The sequence below is a fragment of the Culex quinquefasciatus genome, chromosome 3 (assembly GCF_015732765.1).
Source record: "Culex quinquefasciatus strain JHB chromosome 3, VPISU_Cqui_1.0_pri_paternal, whole genome shotgun sequence".
In the NCBI taxonomy this organism is placed as follows: domain Eukaryota; kingdom Metazoa; phylum Arthropoda; class Insecta; order Diptera; family Culicidae; genus Culex; species Culex quinquefasciatus.
This window is the reverse complement of record NC_051863.1, coordinates 196328602-196338279: the sequence shown is the minus strand read 5'-3', so window position 1 is coordinate 196338279 and position 9678 is coordinate 196328602. Positions and strand designations below refer to the sequence as shown.

At 37.4% G+C, this 9678-nt stretch overlaps 1 protein-coding gene across 1 annotated transcript in view; it reads right to left on the bottom strand.

The window, feature by feature from the left end:
* LOC119769370 (uncharacterized protein DDB_G0280205-like) overlaps positions 1-9678 on the bottom strand; it is a 53105-nt gene that overhangs the window by 17211 nt on the left and 26216 nt on the right. The window lies entirely within an intron of this gene.

Genomic DNA, 9678 nt, shown 5'->3' with positions numbered 1-9678 from the left:
CTCGTGTGGGTCGTGCAGGTCTTCTCCGGTCTTCACAGCTCAGGTCGTATAGTACGGAGAGAGAGAGAGAGAGAGAGAGCGCGCGGCGTAGTGGGATGCTGAACAGGTGTGTGGTGGATTAGTTGTCGGGCTGAGAAGCATAGGTCTCGAGTGGGATTTCAGGGAGTTATGTTGGCGGTTCATGGAGGGTTGTTGGGATGGCCATTTTTATCGAGTAGATCTTAAGGCTTAAAAATCTAATTAATTTTAATCAATATTTAAAATAGGACCAATAATTTCTAAGATATCGGTTCACCGAGTTGGATAAATACGACGAGTGATGACAAAATTAAGTTTTGCAACGAGTTCCGTACAACGTTTTTTGCAATTCCGAAAAACACCCTTTGAACAGAATTTTAGGAAAAATGCCCATGCATTGAGCCAATGAAACGTAAAACTTTTCAGCATTTGTTTTGTAAAAGGGTTACTATTCGATTCTGTGATTTTTGGTACAGAAAAGTAGGCTGTTTCGTCGTTCAAGAATGACAGAAAAAGGAAGTAGTTTCACGACGAAATTTTAAAAACAACTTTTCGATCTTTTCCAAAAAATATACTATTACGTGGTTCTCACATTCGTGAACTTAATTCACGGTTACGAGAATTGTTTTTTTCGTGTATTCTAAACCAGAGTTTCTTAAAAGAAATAATCGTTTTTCACAAAAATTATCGTCAAATTTCCATTTTTAAGAATTTTTTGGTTAGAGGGGTAATTAGAACTGACATTTGCTCTTGCTTATTTGTTCCCACCACGAAGAACAAAATTGTGTTTTTAAACGTTTTTGTTTATCATGAACAAATTGGATGAAAATTGAAATGGTATTTGGAAATATCTGAAAAAGGATTGTGCATCAAGACATAATTCGGGAAATTACAGTTTAAAGATGGGATGGGAGTTAGAGGGTAAATATTAAATAAAGTTAGACTTATTGTGGAAAGATGTTAATTTATCGTAAATAAGGTGCAGTGAATGCGCTTTTAAGCGAAATCATTTATAAAGCTGAAAACGATTTAAAACCCATTCGATTATTGAAACCATAAAAAAAAACATTGAAAAACTACTTCATATTACATGAAAAAATACAAAAAATATTTCAAAAACTTGCTCAAAATATTTAAAAATTTGATTTGAGATTTCTAAAAAACAAATGTTTTATATTTCAAATTTATGCTGTACTTATTTGTTCAAAAGCTCAAATCAGTAAGACTTGTTATTGAAAAGTTATTTGTCATAAATACATAAATTCTGCACTATCCAAACAAATTGATGAAAAATTCTGAAGTTTTTTTTTAAAAAAAGGTCCAATAAACCAAATTTCCAGTTTTTGCTCAGGGGTATTAAGAACAACCAAAAAGCAAAAACTGGAAATTTGTTTAATTGGACCTTTTTTTTTTAAAAAAAAAACTCCAGAATTATACTTTTTCGGAAATATAAACACCAGGTATTATTTTTTTTGTTTTATGTACGACACGAAAAAGCCAGCATACAAAATTAGAAAAAAATATTCATTTGCTTGAATTTGTATGGTTTTTTTTTACTAGGAATCAAGCCATTAACTGAAACTCACACATATTAAGGATCAAAACTATTTTCAAAAAATTGAAATATCCCGGGAATTTTGTAACCACGGGAAATTGAATGGATTGTTGTCGAATTTATATTTTTGCATAGTTGCATTGTTGCGTTTGTCAAAGTTTCCTATTACTCAATTTGCAAACAATTGTTTTAACAACTGACCACCCCTACCCATGTTTTATGCTCACCAGTTCGACTTTTGCCGCGCAATGTTATGAACCCCAACATACTCTCTCGCTCTCTTCTGCTGTGGTGCTCCCTCTCTTCGAACACCAACCCTGTTGAGAGAATCGCTCAGACTATTTGAAACTCCGCATGTTTTGAATTCTCCAATCGTACGCGCGCGCTGGGATGCTGGATTCTGGCGACTATCGCCTGCCGTAAAGACCGTGTGGATACAAAAAAAGAATGATGAAAATGAGCCGTGAAAAGAGATTTTTGTGGCTTTTGGCTCGGAACAATGTTACATCGTCGTCGTCGATTGGTATAAGCGTACAGCGAGATCTGACGGATTAGTGCGTGGGGATTACAGGAATTTGAAACCGAACTTGGCTGTCGTTACACACGCCGCGTCATTTGATATGTGGTCAAGTCTTAATCGCCACCACCACCAGAGTCAAGTTGATTGAATGGTCGGTCTTTCGTATGGGAAGATCAGGTGTCTTCTAGACGAAGTCATCTCAAACATTCTGGTCGGCAATTGTCGAAGAATTTCTGGAATGGAATCTGCCGAGTTTCATCTCTACTTATCATGCGGGGCAAAAAAGTTGCAAAAATGTTAAACGCTTCAAAAACTCGTCAACTACCGGACAAAAACTTGCCCAGGTGTCAGCACGTATTACATATTGATGGCCGTGAAGGAAATGCCCCGGCAGCGTGTAAAACAACTTGTCCATCATCGCCGCATCTCCGGATCGAACGGACGGATGTCTCGACTTGAGGCTTGAGTCCCCGGCCGTATAAGAGTTGTTTATTTGACTTTTATAGCACATGGGGCCGAGATGAATAGATATAACAACACGAGAGGAATGATCTGTTATCGGCTGTCAACGACAACTAATCATCGGTGGGACTTTTTTTGAGGTGGAAATCCCGTTCTGTACACAATTATTGAACAAGTTTTCAAGTAACAATGTTAACTATACGATACATTTTTAAGCTCAATGTAAAAGGATAAACTGATAAATCAAAATAAGTTTTATTTCGACGCAATCACCTGCAATTTTGTGGTTCAACAAGATACTATTGAATTAACGATGTTCAAATGGGATTACAAAGTGTTTAATTTTTCAAACGAAATCAACTAGGTTCTCCATTCCAAGCCCTTGTCCCTCAACCAGTCTTGTCTAACAGAGCCGGTAAACCCAAAAACCTAATTCAAAACTCCAATTTATCTTGTTATGTCTCGTCGGTCAGTCGTCGTCGCGTTGATTGTTGGCTCTGGTTGATGAAATTCTTGCTCCCTCCCCGAATGATGCCGTCTCGTCGTCGTCGATAGAGGGTCCATGCTGTCGATATTCGCCCAAGAGAGGAGATACCTATACCATGCAGAACGACCAGACTGTCTGGACGCATGCTGCTGCTGGCCGGTGCCGAAAATCCAAATGAAGACGAAAGCTTCGGAAAAGAAACACACCCTCAGAGGAGAGAAGAATGTGCGTAAATAATCTCCTCCTTTGGGGTTTTGAAGATCGCTTTTTTGTTGTTGTTGCTTCTCTTGATGTTGATGTTCCCTTTCGGATTTGGACAGAAGAGGAGCGCGCTCTTCAGTTGTGGTAAATCTTATTTAGATTGGCTAACAAACAGGTAACACGTGTTCACTGTCGTGGCTTGTGTTCTGCTGATACTTGAGAAAATATGCTGATTTGTTGATTCAGAAAGCGAGTACAAAAAGGCTAGACTGAATTTTAAAAGCATAGGTTGTTTTCTATGTATATGAATTTAAATTTCAAGTGCAAGTTTACAAGCAGAATTTAGGGAAACCGGAACCGTCTATAACTCAAATTGATTATCAAAAAATAGCTTGTTTATGAGATGATTTTCAGTAAGCTTTTGTTTTATGAAAAACTTGATATATAATTTCTTATTTTTCCTTCCTTATTTACAATATTATCCTTGTTTTCACATGTTTTGCTGTTCATGTATCATAGTCAAACTATCTAATCCACAATATTTTAAAAAATGTTTTCGTTTCCAAAATATAAAAAATCAGAAATTATTTTATTGAATTTTTATTATTGACAATTTCTAAAGATTCTGTAGAAGAGTACATGCTGTAGGATATAGCGGAAAATTTTCCTCAAATTTCAGGCTGTGGTTAAGGGCTTAAAACTTTAAACCGCTTAGGTACACGGAAAATTGATTTTTTTTTATTTAACTTTTTAATACTAGAAGGTGAATGTTTAATACGTATATTCTATAATTTTTGAATTTTTTTTTTAAATAAGGGGACTAAAAAGGCATCTTTTGTGGCATTTTTGGTGGTCTGGTACAAGATATACTTTTTTAAAATGTTTTTTTTATAAGGCCGTTGCAAATATGTTTGAAAGTTTATGTCGCCTCCCCCCCCCCTTCAAAGTTGGCTTGAAAAATAAGGGGCAAAAAAAATATTTTTTCGAAAAACTTCAAAATTAAATTTTAACCAACTGAAAACCAGTTAACATGCATTTTCCTCCTTTGAAACAAATTTTTTTTCCGTCATTACCTCGATATTTTCAAAACTAATGATTGGAAAGCAACTGTACGCCTGTAAAAAGCATTTTAAAATACTTTTTTCAACCAAATGTTGAAACCTAGGCTTGTAATTTCAATTTTTATATTTTTTTAAATAGATTTTTAAAGCATGTGCAACGAAATCGATAAAAATGTTGACGATTTTGGAAACATTTCGAATTCAACAACTCAGAGTTACCGGATTTGTTTACAGGTTTTTTATCCGTGTATAATATTTGGCCTTTTCTGAAGCTTGCTATCATTTTCTTTTGCATTTTTATTTTTTTTTCATATGTAAATAGTCACATTTTCACACATTTTTTGATATAGAATGTGAAAATACCATTATCATTCAAATTTAGGCATAAAACGTTACTGCATATTTCTATTTACTTGAAATATAGGAAATGTTACTAAAAGTAAAATTTTCTTTCAATGCTTGTGAAAGATCTCATAATAAGCATATAGAATATTTTTTAGATCGGTTGGGTTGTAGAAACAAATGAGTATGTACTACTCGTGGACTCGCTCATAGTTCATCTTGAAGTTTCTTCTAATTCTGTTTTGTCAGAAATTCCATTGTGGTTTCAAGCATCGTCCTTTAAACAACAATAGCATCACCGAACATGGAGAACGAAAAGCTCCCAATTCAAACTGAAAAGTGCATTCTTCACGCATTCAAATCAAAAACAACCTCGGAAGCATTTCATCCATTTGATCCACAAAAAAAGGAACGAACGAAAAAAAGAAAAATCCACTTTGATTTATTGTGCACAAGGATAATCAATTTTCCCTCTCAACGGAGAGTGCATCCAAACACACACACACACAATATTGATGATTTTTTGAGGGTTTTATTTTTTCACTAGACACGCACGTGGCGCACCATAAACATCCTAGGATTCATCGGAATTAATTGTTTTGGCAGTTTTATAACTTTATTTGTTTTATTTAATTTCAGATACATTCACGAATGAAGGAAATCCAAATCATAAACATAGCACTTCTACATAATTAAAACTACAATGGTGCAATGTGATTACAATTAAGATTTCTAATTAAGTGCCCAAACGTGGCTCAGAGCAAGTTCTATCGACAAAACGTTCTGAAAACCGATTAAGGTACCCGATATAGGTCTTCATTCAACGCACTGCTCCAAGTGTGGAAAGCGAAAATAAGCTGTCTCATTCCCGCGAGAGAACGAGCTGTGAGATTATGAGTATTAGACGAGACATCGCTTCTAATTCTCCGAAGCCATTAGAACTTGTACTCCGCCTGATGGGCTTCGTCGCGCCTCACCGAGAACAATCTCCTTCTTTTATTTTCGGGGGAGGGGGCGGACACCACAAAATTAAAAGTTAATAAATAATTTGGTGTAGATTACACCGACCGCGGCCACCTTTGATCTCCTCTTTGACTCTCCTCCTCGGGTCGCCAGCTAATCTTGGCCGTCTTCGTCCCGAAAAGTGTGCTGTGCACAGTAGCCAGAACGTCGGGCGTCGAGTCGAGTTGAGTCGGACGTTGGACACACGCAGGGAATGTTTTGACGAACGATCGCAGTAGGCAGTGGGTCTTGCGTGAGATCTTCAGAGGCTACTGCTGCGCCGGCCAGAAAAGGCAAAACTTGGCGTTGAAAACAAACATGCCGCACGATACGCTCTGGCCGATGGTCCATTTGTGGAAGATGCTGTGAAGCAAGCGGTCCGTCGAGATCGTAATCGAACTAGAACTACTATTTAAGGACAGTGCACATAGCTTTGGTGGTACAAAATAGAGTTGCTGTCGCGCGCGTTTGGTGTCTTGTTGAACATCGTGTAACACTCGCACAGCAGCGGCTTAAATGGCGCAAATTAATTGCTGATAAATTAAGCGAGGAATAAATTTATGTTGCATCCCGGCCACTTACCGAACTGGCCACACGCGGAATCTCCGATAGCGAATCATTGCATTTACACCATGCAACCGACTCCGTAAAAAGAATTCCTGCTCGGGGGGGTTGCGCAGATGTATATCTTTCTTCTTTCTATCGCCGACCAATATCTGTTTGACCATTTTCAAATTCCGACATTGTTTCCGCGTCGATTTGGACATCGCAGTAGCCCTTGCCGCTTCGCCCACGTAGCAGCGTGGAGTCCAACCGCCGAGGTCCTATGGTGGTACCGCCAAGCAATGACCCCGCCGCCGCAGGTTCCGCCTGGGATTATCGTTTTATGGAACTTCACATCATCGCGTCATTATTATCGTTATTAGACGACGATGATCATCACATTCTCTTCGCGCCCTTTTCCCCCTCTTGATCGGAGATATTCTAGCCGATTCCGAAGGTGGCTTTCGACGGCAAGTTAATTATTTTATGGCATATCCGCGCTCGAGCCGCGATTCTGGTCCTAATGGACGCGCTCTCGACAAGATTCTTCGACAAGGGTTCGATTCTGTTCTTTTGTACTATTATCACCCCGCGTGCTTGCGTGGCTGGTGGGTCGTCGGGGTAGGCTTATCGACCACGGTCAATCTGGGGGCGCTGAAATTCTATACCATTATTTGGCATCAGACTGCGCGAGGGCACTCGAGGGGTTCAAATTATGGGATTGCCTCAAATTGTCGGAATTTTGCGCCTTCAGAACAATCTGCTTCGCCTGAAGGCAGAAGGCTCGATCTCTGATAAGGTAGAAGGCAGAGCCTTACGATATCATAGTTTTTTTTTCTGGTTTAAACTTGATTTAAACTTTAATTAAATACTGTTAACAAGTTTGCTGAAAAATTACTTTTTTGCAATTCCGTTTAAAAAACACTCATTTTTCTTGGGGTGAAATACTAGCTTGCTTTTCCTCACCCTACATAATTGTCAATTTTGTTTAGCATCGAACTCATTTCAGTGCTAAAAATTTATACTTTTCCACACTCTGCTTTACGCCGCCTTGAAAACATGTAAAAATAATCGTAGTCTACACACTAAATTCTGAGAATCAAGTCAGATATCCATTATAGTTTTCCAAAATTTCGCAGCCAGTCAACTTATATTGGATTGGAAATCATCGTTACTGATACTCTCTCTTAATTCAGCGTTAAAATGTTGCTACTTGCAACAATCTTTCCCACCAAAAATACGAATGAAATTACAGCTTTCATTGCCGAGTCCAAATGCCCTCCACCATGGTAATCTGTCGGCAGCAAGCTAGGTGTGCAACTTCCTTGAACCATTCCAAAAAAGACCCATTCGGTGGGGGTCATTCATAGTATTTCCATCTAATTTATTTTTAATGCAATTTTATATCCTTTCTCAATTCCTATGTTAAAAAAAGATATTTTAAAGACTATTTAATAAAAACCTCTTTAAATACGTTATTTATGGTAATCCGCGAACTGACCACACAGAACCTCGATTCAAATAAGACGTCCGAGAGGTAAAAACTGTGAGAAGATCGTATGCTATGCATATCCCAGAACCAGGGAACAACGATAATAAGCTGTTTTCGGTGGCCACTGTTGATGGGTTCGCTACCGGAGTTTCCGAAGAGAGGGTGAATCTCCTTCACATTTGCCAGAGTATACTGTTTTTTTTTCTTCTCAAAAATTCATCGTTTGTTTTGTGTTATGTGAATACACTTTGGAACACGCTTGCATAGCATTATGCAAAACTTCCTTCGTGGTTCTGTACCCCGTGTGGAGAGTGGTAGTACTTAAATAAGACATTTTTTAAATGGAATCAGCAATCAGCTATAAAGGATATATTTACAATTTGATGAAACCTTTCGATTTTCTCTAAAAGAATGCAAAAAAAAATAATCCCGCAATAAAATACCAATATCAACTCGCTCAAATACAAAATTTAATTCTATAAATCAACGTTACATTTTCCTGCTCGGGTCATGCAGCAGACTTTGAGTGACTTGCGCTGCAGCAGCGCCAAAGTCTGCGGAGTCAGTCAGGAGATGCAAATTACTGACTTTCGCGAGGAGGAGGAAGGCAAACAAAAAAAAAATGCACCACCGACGAAATGTCCGCGGCGTGATGGGGGTGCAAATTTCGTGGCCCACTTTTTAATGACCCTGGTGTAAGTGGCCATGGCACGGTGGAACGGAAAAGTAAGGACGGCAGAGGTCCAACAATTTCCTCGCGCCATCAAGTCAACGGTCAAATCGTGTTATCTCATGGCTTTCCAAATCAAGAATCTGTTTATGTTGAGGGACCTCGAGGTTTCGTTGGTGTGTTTTGGTTCGTATGGCATTTTTTTCTTCTTTTGGTTGTTTTTTTTCTTCTGTACTTTGGACAGATTCTTCTTATCGTTAAGGCACGGCTGCTGTTGAGTTTGCTACCATCGCCGCTGACTGGCAGGCTCTTTTATTTCGCTGATGCTGTTATGATGCAGTTTTGCTGTAGTTTTTCCATGGGTGGAGGGTTGAAGTTTTAATTGTTAAAAAAATATTTAAAAATATTGAAAATTAAATTACGAGCCTTGGTTTTAAAATTTATAGGAAAAAAGTATTTAAAATGCATTATAAATCTATCCAGTAGTTTCGAATCATTAATTTCCAAAAAATCTTAACATTGAGGATTTTTTTTGCTAATGCAACGGAATTTCATTAAAAATCTAAATAGTTTTTAAACCAGCCCAAACATGCTAATTATGATTACCAATCCAGAAATAGTATTTGTTACAACAAGTTGCAAAAAGATTTTTTTCAGCACAAGTATTACATTTATCCAACGAGATTCACCGTCCAAATCAAAATAATAAAGAGAAGTATCACTTTTCGATACAATTGCTGAAAGGTAAAATAAAAGTGATTTTAAAAGTGATTTTATAAGCATTCCTCGAAGAGGAAGCCAAATATGGAAATTTTCTGGGTATCTGTGTTTTAAGTTTACAACCTACAACTCCATCAGAAAATTCTCCTTTAACCCTCTACAGCCCAACCCCTAAAAATCTAAAAAAAAAAACATTGGAAAGGACCCTTAAAAATTAAGAAAATTTTAAAGTTGGAAGTGTGAGTTGTTTTATGTGACTTTGCCAATATTTCAAAAAATGTCATTTTTTCTGGGGCCAACTTTGGCTGTGTTTCTTACTAACATTTTCTCTATATTATTTGAAAAAATATGCAGTAATTTTTGTAGTGTAACAGATTATGCCTCCAAGCTTTTTTTACAATTTAAATGATAATCGTTCTATACACATTAAAAAAAGATAATGGTAATATTACATCTGGGAAGGGGTACATCTATTATGTCAGTAAAAATGTGTAATATTACTTCAGAAAATGTGTAACCTTACCACATATCGGCATATCAGCACTTTTATCATAAATTACAGCTTTCATAAAGTGTTTTTGACTGTTCCAAAGTAATAAATAGCT